Below are 19,301 nucleotides of genomic sequence, written 5' to 3' on the forward strand. Positions count from 1 at the left end.
TTTATAATATTTAAAACTATAGAAAACTAAAGTTAATTAAATGATTAACAAATACAAATATTTTACCTTATATTTAATGTTAAGATGGAGGTCGTCAGTTCTTTCATTCTACAAATGACTAACGTATCCTCCACAGAATAAAATAACGGGTAAGCTTTTTGGAGTTTATTTCAAAAACTTCATCAATATTCCTCTTTGATAATAGGAAGTGAAATTTATCAATATCACCATTGTCGTCATCATCGAAATCATTTTCATCCTAATATATCAAATATTTATTAGAGATATACGTGGATAGATATATTTAACTAAAACAAGAATTTAACAAATTAATTTACCTCATTGTCTATAACAAGTAGATCATGTGGCCAAGTAACATAACTACCCACAACATCTATGATAGTAATGATCTCGTCTTTTGTTGGCCCACGGATGAGTTGATGAGTGTCTTGAAACACTCAATTATATGCATGTTTTTCGGATATTTATCTTGATTTTTGTCCCTATTTATCCGTATTAAGGTAATAATCATAATAAGTTTCGAAACACCATGTTGCATGTTAATTAAGCTTCATTATACATAAATAAATTTATTTACAAGATAAATCTAATTACGTGTATTTCTTATGCAGAAAATCAATATTTTGGAATCAAAATCTCAAGGCAAAAGCATTTGGGCCTACTTTGGAATGCCCTAATATTTTAGAATGCCCTAATCCTTAACTCATATTCTCCTCTTTTGTCTTTTTGTACAAAGAAAAGTGGAGGCTACTTTTAGACTCTTCTACACACATTTTTCTCTATAAATAGAGCCTCAATCTCTAGAGAAAGGGTCCCATCTTGGTTCTCTTATCCAAGACTCCTTTAATCTAAGGCTCTTAGCCTATTCTCTTATTTTTTATATTTTTATCTTCTAGTTATTTTCTTTTGGCTAAATAGTCTTGTAAAAAGTAGAAGAAGAAGAATTTGTAAGTTTCTCCATGAAATGAAGAAAAAATCTTTTATCTCTTATCTTCCCTCTGTTGCAATGACATTAGGCTAACCTCCCCTCTATTGGAGAATGGAAAAGCCTAGAGCAAGTTCTTGTGTTGTTTCTAATTTCATGCATTTCTTTTAATTAAAATGCTTATGAGTTCTCTTTAAAATTTCTTGCACCTTTTATTCTTAATATAGATACTTTATGCTTAGATTAGATCAAGATAAAGTATGCTTAAACTAGATAATTGGTAGTAGGAAATTTTCAAAGAATTCTACTTTGTTTATGTCTCTCATGTGATTTCATTTGTTAAACTTTTCAATTTAAGGAGTTAAAACCAAGCCCATACGATTGAGTTATAAAAAGGCTAGAGATTAGGAATTACTCATCAACATGTTCTAGGTAGATCCACCTCCAATAGTGTTTTAATTTCATAAGTTTACTTGCTTTTAATTTAATTTACTTTAGTTCATTTTCTAGTAATTTTACATTTTCTTATAAGTTCAAAAATACAAAGAAAAATAGTTTTAATTTCTTTTAGTTAATTTGAATTTTATCCTCTTAGTTTAACTCTACTCCTTTCTCTTGGGTTCTATCCCCTACTTGCCTCACAAGTAAGGTAAAAGTAAGATTAATATTAACTTCGGTGAGAAGAACAATGATAGTCTCATCATGAGTGCATCTGGTTGTATGACAATGAATATTGATATACGAACATGTCCCTCTGCCAATGCATCATTGTGCATGAACTCATTTACGAGTCTCAAAATAGATTCCTTCAACAACAATGATAGTCGTCAGTTGGTTTAACATCATCTTACATTTCTTTTCTGATCCAAAATTCTTATGGGACGGATCATAAGATGGGTTGCTCTGAAACAATGGGTTCATGTCGATTCCCTTTCCTTTATCACTTTGAACCTTAATAAGAATAAAACTTTTATTAAATGTTATACTTAAGGTAATATTAACAAATAAAAAATGATATATTGTATATATAAAGGAGAGAAAATGGCATACTTTTGATTGTTTAGTATTAGAACCAATGTGTTCCAAACCTATCGATACAACATGTGACACATGAATTCCTTGGTGTGTTTTAATAAAGACACATTGCATTCTAGCTTCCATATCTTCCCACTGCCTCTCATTAAATTCTTTATAATGATTAAATGTTTTTACTTATGTAATTACTTGTCTCTAGTTTTTTCATATATGCATGCAATCATTTTCGAAGAGTCTGGAAGTATTGGGTTGGTTTCACATATCGTCCCATCCCCCTGACCCATCTGGAATGCTTTGGAGTATCTAGTGTCATTAATAAGACTGGATCCCTGGGTGCTTAGGTTACCCTCTTCAGCTTATTTTAATAACTCATCCTACCAAAAAAAAAGTCAATATATTCAATAATGATATAAATTTTTGAAGTTTAAACAAATAGATAATATTAAATAATGCAACTCACAATTTTATTTTCCTTTATCCTCGTGGGTTCATTGATATATTCTCAATTTGAATTTTGGCAAGCTTTCTTCCAAAGTTTCCCTTGCTCAATTGATTCTTCCAATGAAAGCTCGTCGCTAGTTTTTTGCATGTTAAAAGTAATTAATTAAATTACTTACAATCATAATTAATTAAAAATTAAATGTGAGGGATTGAAAGAAAAATATCATCTCCTCTATTAAGTCGAAATAGCCTTTTCTACTATGATGGTGGGAGTAAAGATTATGAGACTATCTTTTAGTCTGAGTCATTCTAAGTTCTTGAAGCTCCACTGTCACTTTGGACTTAATGAATGCATCCCAAAGGCGAATAGATACAGCTTTTACATCCTAAAGGGTATCTTCAAAACAATGTGATTTTCTATATGTTTCCTTAATTTCAAATCCTATAAAATCCACCAACCTTTTTTCTAAATAAAATAAAACAAAAGAAATAAAGATTCAATAAGGATGAAAAAAATGAGAACAACAATATACAAAGACTGACTAAAGCTATTGGCATATTAACAATAAATTTCAAACACAAATATCTTTTCTCTCTAAGTTTCAGATTGATGACATACTCTGTGACTTGAGTTGCATGTCTACAAGAGACCAATAAAGTGAAGAGAATACCTTGAAAAGCTAAAACAAAGTCAACAAGAAAACATAATGGAGCAATAATTTGAATCGTTTGTGAATTTGTTTTCTTTTATATATGACTCAGACCTAAATTTTTTTTCCCGATGAGGTCATGTTAGTAATGGACAATAAACTAACCGATTGAGTTGTAAATGTCTTACTTATTTCACCAATCGACCAAGATGTAGAAGACGACAAAGATATCGATATATGAGTCATTCAAGTTCAGTGGAGCTTCAAGGATTGAGAGAGAAGAAAGTTGAAATCTTGAGAGAGTACATAAATCGAGCTTGAGAGATTGAGAGAGTAAAGCTTGAGAGAGAATGAAGAGTTTTAAAGCAATAGAACATACAAGTGAAAGTGAAAGAATAACATAGAAAGCCATAATTTTAAAAAAGTGTATAATGTAGGTTTTAAGTAAATGACATAATCGATTTATATAACATCGATTGTAAAACAACAAATTTTATATAATATCGGTTTCACAACTGACGTTATATTTTAAAAAAATATTACAAAAATGCCATTAATTTTATAACGTTGATTTCACTAAATACTAACGTTATATTTAAAAATAAAAATTATTACAAAAATGCCATCACTATATAACATCGGTTTCTTTGAAAATCGACGTTAAAACTCAAGATACAATATTACGAAAATGCTATTACATTATAACATCAGTTTTTTGTAAAACTGACGTTATAATTGAAATAAAAAATAATGAAAAATGCCATCCCGAAATATAGAGTTTATAATGTCGATTTGTTATAAAACCAAAGTTATAAACCATATTGTATATTTTTTTTTGCTACATGGCAATGATATTAATTAATTCATAAATATATTCACAGTGATTGCTTCGATCTGCTACGTACTATCGCTCACGGTGATTGCTTATCAATTTGTGGGTTTCCTCAAATATTTAATTTCTTCCTCGATCTATATATAGGACACAGTGATTGCTTCTACTGCCATTAATTGTTGCTTTCCTTCCTTCTGATCTTATGTTAAAGAATAAAACATGAGCGCCTCCTCTTCCGCTCCATGTAGTAGTGTAATGCCATTTCCAGTTGACTTCTTACTAGCTGTTGCTGACTAGTTTCATTCAATTGTGCCCATTAGAATTCTCCATTACTGCAAACAAAGCTCAACAACCTAAACCTAAAAAACAAAATGCAACAATTTATATTTAAAATAAACATATTTAATTAAACCCACGTGCTTGTACATAAGTATAGGCATGCTTGCTGAATTGGAAGAATTAATGTTCTCAATAATAATATTGAGAAATTAGAGTTATCCTTGATTGGGTTAAGAATAGGTACATCACCTATGGTTGGTTATAGCATCAACATCCATGATTGGGTTATCGTCCTTGATGCACTTGTCATTCATATCTTGCAGGTTAGATGGACTACTTTTGTCTTTATTTTTTATTTCTTTTAAGAATATTCATTTTGATCCTCTATTGGAAAGTCTTAGGTGTCTTATTACACTTGGCATACTTTGACCATGATGATTAAACTTTTTCATTTCTAATGTTTGTGTATCTTTCTTGTGGGTTGGAGATGAATCTTGGATTGATGTTCAAGATTGTTGGAATTGGCGAAGTCTGAGGGTGTTGAGAACAAGAGTTGGAAGAAGAGTGGGAAGAAACGACTGAGGAAGGTTAGTGGCTGATGATCTATTTGACTCTACTCCATTTCTTACCAGTAGAGAAGCTGTCCATATTGGCTCATTTTCCATTAGGTAAATATAATCATATTTGGTCTCTCTCTTTTTCTTTGTTTTTTCCTTTTTCTGTTCTTGTCTCATAGGCATACCTCCCCCATTTGTTGTTGTTTTCCCTATGGCGTAGTTCAGGCAGGGCAATGTAGTTGCTACTTTCCATGTCCCAAATAGTAGTCAGGTTTGAGTTAATTTTAAAAACAGTGGTCGTAGATGAACTTGTGGCGATAGTTGAAATTGCATTCACTTGTAAGGGCGTAGACTTTAGTTTTTTTAATATATAATTTAAACTCAATGGTTATAGTTTTAGTTTAATTTGTGGTGCTGTTAAATTTTCATTGCATTTGGGGCTTCTTATTTGGCTCAGATGGGAGTGTTGTGTGTAGTGCCCCCAAATGCAATGAAAATTCAACAAATTAAGCTAAACCTATCACCATTGATTTTAAATTATATAAAAAAAACTGAAGTCTACGCCCTCCAAGCGAATGTAAATTCAACTATTACCAAAAGCTCAGCTTCAACCACTGTTTTTAAAATTAGCTCAAACCTGACTACTATACAGGACATGGCAAGAAGCAACTACATTGCCTTGCCTGAACTACTCCATAGGAGAAACAACAAAAGATGGGGGAGGTATGCCTATGAGACAAAACAGAAAAAGAAAAAAGAAAAAAAGGGGAGAGAGACTAAATATGATTATATTTACCTGACGAAAAATGAGCCAATACGGACAGCTTCTCTACTGGTAAGAAATGGAGTAAAGCCAAATAAATCATCAGCCACTAACCTTCTTCGATCGTTTCTTCCCTCTCTTCTTCCTACTCTTATTCTCACCACTTTTATACTGCGCTGATTCCAGCAATCTTGAACATCAATCCAAGATCTAGAGATGAATGACAAGCCCACAGGAAAGATACACAAACTTGAGAAATGAAAAAGTTTAAAGACCATCATCAAAGCCTGCCAAGTATAATAAGACACCTAAGACTTTCCATTAGAGGATCAAACAGAACGTTCTTACAAGAAGTAAAAAATAAAGACAAAAGTAGTCCATATAATCTAGAAGACAAGAACTTTATCCAAATCCACAGCAAAGCCTTGTGCAACCATCTTAGGGCTTCTTTTATGTTGCTGAAGGTAAATTTTAGATGAAATGTATGTTAGACAAAGATATAAAAATTATACTCAAAATAAAGACTATGGAGTAAAAATAAAAATTAAGACTAAATGGAAAAATGAACTTCATTCGAATGGCTCATAAATATGTAAAGAGCGAAAATTGAAGTTTACTTTTGACTCAGAGAGGGGAACATGTAAAAGAATGACTTATAGAGTGATATTCAAGTTAAACAAGAGAAGAGTGGTCTCAAAGAACCTAATACCTTCTCGAAAGGAATATCGAAGGAGAAGCAAAAGATAACTAAAAACCTGAATAAAATGGATTTTATTGCAAACAAGAAAATAACTATATAAAATATATAAAATAAATAGTAATATATTTTATTGATATGGCCTCTTAAAGGGGACAAACACTCCAAAAAAATTTCTCCCAAATACTTGTTATTTCCATCCCTATTTTCAACTTAATCTCTAAACCAATTTTTATTGGTTATATCCCTGAACTCTTATAGCCCACTTTCTAAAGATACGATCACAAAGTAAATAAATAACATCCTCAGTTAAATCTTAATGAATCCTAATCAAATACAACTTGATCATACTGTGTAATATATATTTTGATAAATCTTCTAATTAATAATTACTAATTTTATTTTTGTTACAAAATAGGATTGTAATAACTTCTTAAGAGAGAATCCGAGCAATTGTAAAAATTCAAGAGAAGGGTTTTCAATGAATCAACATTTATTTAGGAAAAGATCAATCTTTTATATTACAAAATTTTGGAGTATTGTTCATAGGTAAGTTACCAAAGAAAGAACTGCTGAAAAAAAAATATAAATCAATGGGAACATTAGAAAAAATTGACAAACCCATTAGAAAAGAAGACTTCATTAAACATTCCAACAAGTAAACAAAACAAAAGAGCGGATCAAATTGAGTTAGAAATCTATCATTTACATATAAAAGGATGTCTTGATCATACCTCTATCTATCGAGGTATAACAAAGATATTCCATAAAAATTCCACATATTAAATTTCAAGTGGTACAAGAGAAGAGTGAGCTGAAAAATATAAACGATAACAAACCCACCTTCTTTAAAGGCATATTGACAAAAGAGAGAATGGTAACAGAAGATCACCTGATGAACTATAAAGCAAAGAACCATACATCCATCATCAATAAACATGGAAGTCCCAAGTAGAGTGATAGAGGTTAGGCTGGTAGCTTGCGGCCTCCAACTCCTCCCCAAGACTTCCATCGCTATCTCTAACCAAAATTTTCAAATGCAACCTCTAGGGTTAGGGTTTGGGCTTTTTAATATTATTCCCACCTCAAAATTGTAAATAATCGTTTCATATTTGATCTATTGAATATTAGGGTTTCACTTTCTATAACATGTAAAAAGACTTAACTACCCTTAGGTTAATTTTTTAACTTGTTAGTTGTAATCTTCTTATCTTGGCCCTATTAAATTTGTTTAGTTTTTTATTTCTCCTTACTTAAAATAACTTTTACTGTATATCCTAGAACTATTAAAGATTTTGTCTTCAAAAATATCTTTTTCATTGTCCATACTATATTGTTTATCTTTTTTTTTTTTTTTGATTGATAAGCCGGGGTTAAAGGGACCCCTCCCTAAAAAAAAGAAACACTTCTAACGAGTGTAGATACAAGATGAATCTTCTTCTACAATTCTTACAAAATCTTGAGGAATATTGGAACTATCCTGAATTATAAAAAAACCATTCGCAACAACCCCCAATTTAGCTAGAAAATCCGCTGCCTTGTTTGCTTCTCTCTATTGGAATTCAAAATCACATTCGTCAAACTCTCGGCTTTGATTTGTGATTTCCATTCATGGACAATTTTTTATGCATTTCTAAAATCATAGTTTATAAAATTTATCAACTTTACTCAAAATTCAAATGAGTCAACTCGACTCTATTGGATTTCGAGTGAAGATTTCAAAATAACTCAGTCCCAAAAATCAGTGGAACTATCTTGTTGAGTCACCACATGAATTCAACCATGCCAACTTGTCAACTCCATCAAGTCACTATAGGAATTCAACTATGCAACCAAGTTATTTGGTTATGTATAATACTTTTGTAGAGATCGAGAAATAAATATTTTTATTTAATTAATTTCATAGATTTTTACTTGACACATCCAATTCAACTCATGAGTTTTTCATTTGACTAAAGTTACTATGTTATTCAAGTTTTCAATTTAAAAAAACATGATTTAAAGCTAAGAAACTTTACAAGATTCCAATGTCCACTTGGTAAAGACAACTTCATGACTCACAATGCTACTTAGATGGTTTAAATAGGTAAACAACCTTATTTCAATGGCTTGGAGAATATTATTTTGAAGATGTAGAAAACGAAAGGGTGTCATGCCCACAAATCCAGAATCCCGATGATTCTTCTACAAGATCTCAAGGCATGATTAACTTCCCATGATAACATATAATAATAAAAAAAAGATCATGATTCACAAATTTATCACAGTAGGAATTTATATACTACCAATAAGCTAATAGAGTGCGGATATTAATAACATTCAAATCATGATCGAGAATCATCAAATCTCAAATTAATAAGTCTTACTGAATGAAACAAAATACATAACTTCGTATCAATATTGAATATAAATTGGCACAATGCCCTGACATAAGTTTCTCAAACTGAAACATGAGAAATAAATAATTACTAAATTCTAAGACTACTCAAACTTTGGTACCTCCTTGTAATTCTCATCCTAAACGACTGGATCCTCTAAAGCTATATGATCTTAAAATGTGAATGATAGGGTGAGTAATGGGAGTTATTCAATAGAAAGTTTGCCATTCTAACAATTAGTTATAGCATGCAAAGAATAGACATACTGTAATTTAAATCATGCAAGTTTTGATATAATATAACATTCGTATAAGGACTAAAGAGAATATTAAAATAGTTTAGATATATAACAATCTCAGCATGGCTATTGATATTCCAAGCTACTCTCGATATGGAATCCTACTATTTTCATTTGATTTTGTGGCAGTTCGTTGTTATCACATTTGAGTGACCATTTATCCATCTTAGACTGGTCACTTACTAAGGTTCAAATACTTGAACTAATTATGTTGATCATTCATTTGAAGATTATAGACACTCAATTATCACTAACATACCTAAGAGAAAACTCCTCACATCTAAGCCTATCAAGAGACAATACATGTAAATCTCGACTATCTCTACATTATATAAATACCGTTTTTACACACATATTTTCTAGGAAAGAAGAAGAGGAATTCTTAGATCTCACAAGCTATACTACTTTCTAAGGTATCTCATACTACCAAAAAGGGCAGGACATCAAATGTTATCCTAGATTGACCTATCGTTTCCGAAAATATAACAACGTTTCACTCTTTATAGCTTTTCTACGACCCTTTTCTGGTAAAAAAAATATTTTATTTGTATACATATATATCTAATTTTTTTCTATCCAAAATACAAACAAAGGTATGGTAGTGCCTTTAATATATTCATTAGTCGAACCATCTGTCAATTATATCTCATGTGATCGTAGGAACGTGAGATATCCATCTATCTATCTATGTCTTATGCATAATGTGGCATAGCATAAGGTTGGAAGCATTGTCATATAAATCAATCGAGAAGATAAGTTCTCTTTATCCATTTATCCATCCATCGATAAAATATCTATTGTTCTAAGTAACTATCAAGATACATTTCTTTTTAAAAATATTCACGATTCTAAGGTATCAACCAATTCCATATGATAGTCTTGATTGAGTAGAAAAATTTGGAAATAACGATTAAATAGAAAGTATTTAACGTTGAGAAAAACTATGAAAATTTGGCTAAATGTCAAAAATAAGATTTTTCAAAGTACTTCAAACATAAAACTAGTTTTTTGAAATGAAAGTTTTAATCATGATATTTGAAATCATATCATTTGTGAAACTTAATTTGAAGAAAAAGTCAAAGAAAATGGGGATTAAAAATTTCATGAAAACGCTCAAATACGTATTTTGTTCTAGAACCCAAATATTTGATTTTGATACTTTGAGATTTAGATTTTAAATTATCTTTTATTGGTTCCAAATGAGGGTTATTCCCTTATTTTCATTTAATAAAAATAAAATGCTAAAAATGCATGTGTCGTTGGGAAAAAATATTGAAATAGTGCTGAACAATTGGTTCTGTCAGTGATTGTTGGTGCCAGCGAAAGAGAGTATTTTTCGGTGGCAAGGTTGGTGCCACCGATGATGGGTGTAAGTACCACCGATAGAGACAAACCAACTTCGATATTTATCTTTTATAACTTCTTTGATTCTGCCCCAAATTCATCCAAAACTTTTCTATAATAAAGTACTCTAGATATGGCCTAAGTCTTTGTCCATTAAATTTGAAAATTGACCCATCATTAGGGCTTTAGAATTCTATTGTACCATGTTGGTTCACAAAATGGACTATGTATGGGCCTTGCCATCTAGTTTTAATTTTTCAAGAAAAAGACGTAACTTAGTATCGTATAATAGAACTTTCTACCCAAGTTGAAATTATTTTTCTTAGGATGAACTTATCGTGAATCATTTTTGTTATGTCCTTATATTGCCTACCATAATTGTAGGCATCATTCTTAATTTCATTTAGCTCATTGAGTTGGAGTTTTTTGTTTTCCCCTACCTTGTCGAGGTTAAAGTTTAGACATTTAATAGCTTAGTATGCTTGATGTTCTAACTTGATTGGAAAATGATAGACTTTTTTGAAGATGATCTTATAAGAAAACATTCCTATGGGTGTCTTGTAAACTATGCGATATGTCCATAGGACACCAGTAAGGTGCAAAGACCAATCCTTATGAGTGGTGTTGATTGTTTTTTCTAAAATTATCTTTATCTCTTGATTAGAGATTTCTACTTGTTCACTCATTTGAAGGGATAAGGGTAGTAACTTTATGAGTTATCCTTTACTTTGACATTGTAGATTTGAAAGCATAATTACAAAAATGGTTTCCCCTATCATTAATGATAGCTCGGGGTAAATCGTAATGTGCAAATATGATTTTCTTGAAGAACGTGACTACCAGCTTATGGTTATTCATCATGCAAGCAATAGCTTTGACCCATTTGAACACATAATCAACCACGATGAGGATATAAGGATATTTGTGTGACATAGGGAATGGGCTAATGAAATCAATGCCTCAAACATCGAAGATTTAGATTATAAGGATGGGTTGTAGGATCATCTCATTCCGATACGATATATTTCCTAAGCATTGACACTTATCACATGTTTTGCAATAGTTGTGCACATCACGAAAGATTGTTGGCTAATAAAAACCACTTTGCAAAATATCTTCAATGATTTTACTTCCACTAAAATGAACACCGCATATGTGATTTTGGCAGAAAAATAGAAGTTGGGCGTGATTGTTGTCTAGGACGTATCTCCTAATAATTTGATCAGGACAATACTTAAAAAAGTTAGAAACATCCCAAAAGTACCATTTTACCTTGCTTTGAAATCTAAGCCATTCTTGTTTTAGACTAAATACTAGGTGTTTCTTTCGTGACAATGTAATTTACAATGTCAGTGTACCATGAAACAAGGGAGTATGAGATGGATATGAGTAGTTCATCTAAAAATGTTTTAAAGACCAAGAAAGAATCGAGTAGTGACTTGATGATTAATCTAGACAAATAGTCAACAACCACATTTTGAGATCCCTTTTTTATCTTGAATTTCAAGACGAAATTCTTGTCAAAGAAGGTCCCAATGGATAAGGAGAACCTGAACTTTTTTCTTGACAAGAAGATACTTGAGGGATGCATGATTAGTGTAGACCAACACTTTGGAACTTGTCAAGTAAGATTTGAATCTGTTAAATGTGAACATTCCAACTAGCAACTACTTCATGGATGAGTAATTGAGTTGGACTTCATTTAATATTTTAATAGAATAGTGAATGGCATGTGAAAGTTTGTCCACTTGCTATCCTAGAATGACTCTTATTGTATAATCAGAGGCATTGCCCATCACCTCAAAAGGGGTATTCCAATCCAGAGGTCTAATGATAGGTGCTGTGGCGCCCCGCCGAACGCTAACACAAATCCCCATGTCAGATCTCGAGGTATTATGTAGCACCTCGAAATTTCGGCATGGTCTCCTCTGTTTATGTTAGCATTCCAAGGCGTTCAACCTGCACCTGATAAACGACATACAATCCTGCATACATATACAAAATATAATACTAGCGGAAGCCTATATAAGTCTAATAACGTACGAATTATCAGAGTGCGGAAGAAGAAAATTTACGGGATTATACAAAATTTTCTCACTCTAACAAGAATCCTAACGCTCAATACAAATCTATAATACTCCTAGACAAATGGAGTATAACTCCAATACTTACCAAGTGACAAAGTCTGGCTATCTATTTGACCCACCAGATGATTCTCACTCGTGCTCTATACTTGTCTCGCCAAGCTTTAGATCTGAAACTAAAAAAATAGAGAAGGAAAGGGTGAGTAACAAGGGTTACCCAGTAAGGAAGCAACAATTTCTGCCAATAACCTCTCCTAACATGAACGAATAAACATACTGAATCATTTTAAAATAAACAAAATTTTACAGAAGAAAACTACGATTAACTGGTACATATAGCCAGGGATGAGCAACTAAACATTTTAAAACTCACATTACATCGATCAGCAGTACTCACTATAACATTCTCTTTTTATACAAATCTAATTGATCAAATGGAAACAATAAACATGCATTTCATTTATATATCAAAATAAGCAACAGATACATAATACACAATGGTGGAGTATTGGAATTAGAGAGTTGGGATTCACGACTGGATCGCTCCCAGTCGGGACATGATGTTACAATTCTCTCTGGCTTTTAGTTCCTGATTTTGTGGCTGGTCGCTGTTTACCACGTTTGGTTGACCATTTATCCGGCTCAGGCTGGCCGTTTGACGTGACCGTAAGCAATGGGTCTCTTTTCGATGTGTCAGAACGTTCGACTACTATAGATTGTTAGTGATCACTGACTAATCATCTTCGTCTATGCCTATCAGGCGTACATGTGATTCCCAAAGATACAAACCATTCGTATACGACCACCTTTACATTACAAGTTCACTGGTAAAGATAGAGAGGAATAAACCCGGATTCCAGTTGTGACTCCACTCTCATACGCGTCCCATACCACGTATGAGTTTGGTGGTCCCTACCGTACATCCCAGGATAGTACACCACTCCGGATGATATGATGCACTATCCCTTCAGGCATTCACAAACTCTTTAACAGCTCACAAAATAGCTACTTATATATATTATTTTCATTTGAAAACAAAAGAGAAATTAACAATACAAGGTTGAGAATAGATATCCAGTTTCCTACCATGCAAGTGTGGCCACCCGGCCTAAAATAAATAACATAACAGAGCGCCTCGCGCTAACAGAAAGTAAATAAACATGCAACCAGTAACATTATCCCTGGATATCCGTTCACCAACCTGCATACAACACAACAACGTAAAATGCAGACATCACCCCTCGGGTGTGACTCTGACATTTTACCGTTTCATACCCTTTTTCCCTTTTTTCGACTTTTACAGTTTTCAATCTCTTCATAAAATATCCATTTTCTGATATTCATCAACTCAATATGAGTTCATTGAATATTAAATCACATTTTTCAACTATAGAATTTATTTCTATCAATAATATTGAAAAAATACAAATTTCATATCAAAACGGGGTCCGAGCAGTGCACAAGACCCAATTTATGGCAATAACCCGTTAAAATACCTACCCACGTATAATTTATTAAAAATACAATTAAACATATCAAACATGCAATTTCTGGCGTGAATTTTTGAAATAACAAAATAATTCTATATTTAAAAATACATCCAAATTTTTCGATAAAATCCTAAATGCAATTTTCACAATCTAGATTACTAATAGAAATTGAGAGTTCCTTACAATCACTAGGCGACGGAATTGAAGCACGTGCGCGGAAATCGAGGCGATTGGCGCGGAAATCGAGATGGACCGAACTTCGAAGCGGCTGATTTTCGAAACTGGCTTGGTGGTTTCGAAGATCTCGATGTGCTCGTCTCTTCTCCCTTCTACGGCGAAAGACGGTTTGACCCCGAAATCGATGAAAATCGAGGTCGAAGTTACGAAAATCTCCGTATAAAAATACGGCTGATTTTTGACTATACGGGGTGAAAAAGACGAGAAAACGGAAGGAACTTGGTTGGGTTATGTAGAGAATGAGGCTGCGGACGTTTCTCCCTTCTGCGTCGGAAAGCGATTTGACCCCGAAACGGACGAAATCCGAGGTCAAAGTTTCGAAATTTCCGTATCCAAATACGGCTGATTTTTGACGATATCGGGTGAAATAGAAAGTGAAATGAAGAAAGGTTGGGTGGGTTTTGTAGAGAACGAAGCTGCGGACCTTTTTCTCTTCTGCGGCGATCGTCGAAAGTGGACCGTTTGCGAGAGATCTGAGGTGGAAGGTCGAAGAGAAAAAAAAAATTCATTTTCGTATATGTCTCGGCTGTTTGGACGCGTTGGGGAAGATGAGATTAAAAAAAAAAATTTAATATTATTTATATAATATTTGGGACGAATTCGGTATTTCGCCTATTGTTTTGATCGACGATAACTTGGTCATTCGGTCTCCAAAACTGACAAACGAATACTCTATTTCGCCTAATTTTTCATTCCGGATCTAATGGTATAGTCAATTTCTACAAATTATGTCTCCATCAAAAATTTACATTTTTGGCCTGACGTGACCCATAAACTTGATGTCGTTTTCGTTTTTGGCGATAATTCGACTTCCTGATCTCCAAAAATGACAAATAAATAGTCTATGTTGAATAATTTTTCGTTATGAACCCAATGGTATGATCGAATTTTAAAAATTATTGCTCTAACAAAAAGTCACTGTTTTAGCCTGGTCCGACCCGGTAATCGAGGATTTTGCAACTTTTATATTCGGACTCGCATTTGAGCGTGCTTACAGGCTAAACTATGTTTTTCGATCATTTTGAATCTAATGGTGAGGTCAGATTCCATTAAAAATGATCAAAACAAGGTCCTACAGTTTTACCCTAAGTCCCACTTTCAAGATTTTCTTAAAATTCCACTATTTATTTTCCTCGAGATACGAATTAAAATTTGGGGTGTTACATTCTCCCCCCTTAATAAAAATTTCGTCCTCGAAATTGAAATCATACCTTATTGAGCTTTGTCGCGATTCCACTAACACGACATAAATAAGAGACAACGCTTATTTTCGATTACCATCTATTGTTAGTCCCAAACCAATCTGATTTATAACTCGTAGACTTATGTCTCCCATATTCCGTCAACCAAACACATTCATTAATTAATCACTCTATTTTAAACCCATACTCCAACTAATCCATTATTTATATAACCACAAGATAACAATCAATTCACATTGTATCACTTCCCCACCAATATCTATCAACCACAATCTTTTCACGTTTTCTCTATCCTTATCTTTACTTCTCTCACCAATTACACCGTCTAGTATATTTTACTCATAATTGCTATGAATATTACTCCTCAATGCATAGTCTTACCGCAAACACACCATTATCTTTATATTTAATTCAATATTATATTTTCTACTTATTGCGATATTTCCTCAAAACCTCTGTCATAACCTTTATAATTTAAGATCTTACTCGAGGGGATAAATCATACATCTATTTTCTCACAATTCCATTAAGTCATCATTAATGCAACATTGTCACAAGATTATTCTTTCTCACATTTTACATCGACCCACCTCCTAACTTATACTCTACTAAATCTCTTTAGGATGGATGTGGGCACAGGTAGGTAGTAGCCGCTGCTTCTACGGAATCATAATCATTACTTATAACTCTCTCGTTTCGAAGGAGTGAAAAGGAACCACGATCGAAGTCTTGAAGTGAGCGCTTGTCTATAGAAGGCATTGATCACGTAACGAGAACGATAATAATGAATTCTTTTACTGGAAAGCGATCGTGAAAAGAGAAAGCAAAAGAAGAGTTAGAATCGACACCGAGGATAGAAAGATAAAAGGAAAAGATGATCTATCTTTTCAAAGGAGGAGAATCGATTCAAGAAGTTGTAAAGCAAGAGCTGCTTTATCTAATAGTTCAGTCGTTAGGCCTCCCAAAGTTAAGCCATCTTCAATCGAAAAGAGAGATACGCAACTCCCTGTGTTGATATTCGAGGAAGTAGCTCTCGACATGAAGGATATACAAGAAACACCTGCTTATCTACTAGCGTAATATACGGGTAATTGACTAGACTATTGATATAAAGACTAGCGTACCAATTGAACATCACTTGTCTTTTCACACTTTACAATTATTCTAATACCTATTTTGCAAGTTCTTAAATGATCTTCCAAAAATCTTATTCTTTCTTCGCAAGGCCTTCCAATGGTATAAATAATTTCATTACTTGACCTGTGTCAGTGGTTTCTAGTTCTAGCAAGTGTGCAAACTTTTCACAGAATTATATAATCTAGAGGAACCAATATTGAGTAAAACTCCATGTTCTAACATTATAATTAGAAATTGTATCTTCCAAAACTTCGTTGGAGACATGTACTTTCTCCTGGGTCACAATCCTTGCTCTTACTTGCGCCTGTGATAGAAGACATTCTTTCTTGATATGTCCCACCTGATCAAACGCGTAACAATGTCAATGATCTTGTCTTCGTAGATCTCTGTGGAGTAGGTAGTTGGAAGACTAGGGTCTGTAGGCTCTAAACCTGCCTTGTTGATTCCTTTGGCCCTGTTGGCATCATTGGAGCTTCAACTGCTCTCTAACTCAGTGATGGGAAAACTCTACAACTCAGTAATGGAGGAGTTATATATTATGGATACCTTGATTCGGAGGAGATTAGCCTTGAATACATCGACCTCTTGGTCATATCTGATTGGGAGGAAAAGAAATCTAAGGTCGACTAATTTGTCCTCTAGAGGTCTGTAACTCCATATCTTCTCGTTTTATCCTTTAAGCTCGATTTATCGTATCTCTATAATTGGTAGTCTCAATCATCGACCTCTTGGCCCTTAGGTAGGGTTATAGTCTTCTAAAAAATCTACGAGCCTTCTGCAAATCTGTCAGGATAAGCTCGGGCGCATATCGTGACAACCTAATGAACATATCTATCTTAGTCTCTATAATTGATAGATTACCTGCACTAATCTCAAAAACTCCTAGTGTTTGATTTCTCGAGAGTCTCAAATATAAATCAATTAACAAATATCCTCTCGAATTCTACCCACTCAAACGATCCATCTCCCAATATATTCATCTCAAAACGTTACTAATGATTGGCATCCTCATCCAACTAGAATGTAATCACCGTCACCCATTGATCTCTTGGGCATTACATGACACTCAAAATCTTTAGGTCTTCAAAACCCACTCATTGACCTCAATCGGATCGGAAAAAGTCCCCAAATCTTGATAGACGTAATCGTTGAAAATTCTACAACCACATCCTTATTTATCTATCCTTTGAGTTGGGGAATTCTCTCATTCTTCAAAGGCACGACCTGTGGTAATGGTCCCTAAGGTGGAATAGTATTTATCTCTTGCGAAGAAGTCCAGCGCTTCTTCATTTCTTGGATTTAGTGGTGCACCTTACAATTGTGGTAAGTCTTGTGCCATCTCTCACTTCCAATCGCTAATCTTGTCTGTTCGGGATGGCACGAATACGTTATCAACTTTATTAAATATGGTGGCCTTATTGTCTCATACATTGGTTTGTCTAGCATCTTTTTGAGCCACACATCCTTAATCATTGACGTTGACCCGAACATTGCTCTCCTTTATGTCCCATTTGCCACATTCATAATATACCACAACTTTTTCTTTCGATGATTTAGTAGTATATGTTGTTATTTCTTATGAAATTCTTCCATCCATTGAGTTGGTATGTCTATAATATCATTCCCCACTTATTGTTATTTTTCCTATGAATTTGTTAGTTTCGTAACTGTTTGTCGCTAATTGCCTTCCTTCCATTTGGCTTCAAGGTGGTGGTGGTTGTATTATTCATATTTTCTCTTTGAAACTTGATATGAGACTAACCATCTATCTCATGAATGACATTAGTTGTGCTATTGTGTCAGTGGTCTGATCCAGAATCTACCTCGTCTCTATTGCGTTTCAGCCTATACCTTGTCCATTCCTCTCGCTTGTGTTTATCCGTAACAAGGCACTTATCAGAATAAGGCCAAAATCGCTCTTACGTAACTATGAATTGCTACCATAGCTTGGAACTTAGTAATGGACTCCATTTCCATTACTAACAGAACAAAACTAGAATCCTATCCTAGGCTTACTAAGCTCTATAGACTTCTAGACACGGAAGAACTCGTAATTCCAATACGGAACTACTAATGAGCTCGGATGCCGAATTCCTAATGACATTATATAATTATCGCTCTAATATCTGTGGTATCAGCAATTCTCCAAAACATAGCAGATCGTATCCCATACGGATCTAATACTATGCTCTGATACCATCTGTGGCGCCCCGCCGAACGCTAACACAAATCCCCATGTCAGATCTCGAGGTATTATGTGGCACCTCGAAATTTCGGCATGGTCTCCTCTGTTTATGTTAGCATTCCAAGGCGTTCAACCTGCACCTGATAAACGACATACAATCCTGCATACATATACAAAATATAATACTAGCGGAAGCCTATATAAGTCTAATAACGTACGAATATCAGAGTGCGGAAGAAGAAAATTTACGGGATTATACAAAATTTTCTCACTCTAACAAGAATCCTAACGCTCAATACAAATCTATAATACTCCTAGACAAATGGAGTATAACTCCAATACTTACCAGTGACAACTCTGGCTGTCTATCTGACCCACCAGATGATTCTCACTCGTGCTCTATACTTGTCTCGCCAAGCTTTAGATCTGAAACTAAAAAAATAGAGAAGGAAAGGGTGAGTAACAATGGTTACCCAGTAAGGAAGCAACAATTTCTGCCAATAACCTCTCCTAACATGAACGAATAAACATACTGAATCATTTTAAAATAAACAAAGTTTTATAGAAGAAAACTACGATTAATTGGTACATACAGCAAGGGATGAGCAACTAAACATTTTAAAACTCACATTACATCGATCATCATTACTCACTATAACATTCTCTTTTTATACAAATCTAATTGATCAAATGGAAACAGTAAACATGAATTTCATTTTATATATCAAAATAAGCAACAGATACAT

The 19,301-nt window shown here is 33.6% G+C and overlaps 2 long non-coding RNA genes across 2 annotated transcripts; both read right to left on the bottom strand.

Moving 5' to 3' along the window:
- Window positions 1-3,701: 3,701 nt before the first annotated feature.
- LOC147386448 (uncharacterized) lies at window positions 3,702-7,274 on the bottom strand. Its single transcript, XR_015172095.1, has 3 exons — window positions 7,093-7,274; window positions 4,433-5,961; window positions 3,702-4,263 (listed from the first exon to the last, which is right to left on the bottom strand). It is a non-coding gene; the product is annotated as an uncharacterized LOC147386448 (long non-coding RNA).
- A 4,942-nt stretch (window positions 7,275-12,216) lies between these two features.
- Window positions 12,217-14,555, bottom strand: LOC147386449 (uncharacterized). Its single transcript, XR_015172026.1, has 2 exons — window positions 13,978-14,555; window positions 12,217-12,480 (listed from the first exon to the last, which is right to left on the bottom strand). It is a non-coding gene; the product is annotated as an uncharacterized LOC147386449 (long non-coding RNA).
- Between the last annotated feature and the right edge of the window lie 4,746 nt (window positions 14,556-19,301).

Source organism: Akebia trifoliata, chromosome 14 (assembly GCF_017979445.1).
Source record: "Akebia trifoliata isolate Shusen 1 chromosome 14, ASM1797944v1, whole genome shotgun sequence".
Classification (NCBI taxonomy): Eukaryota; Viridiplantae; Streptophyta; class Magnoliopsida; order Ranunculales; family Lardizabalaceae; genus Akebia; species Akebia trifoliata.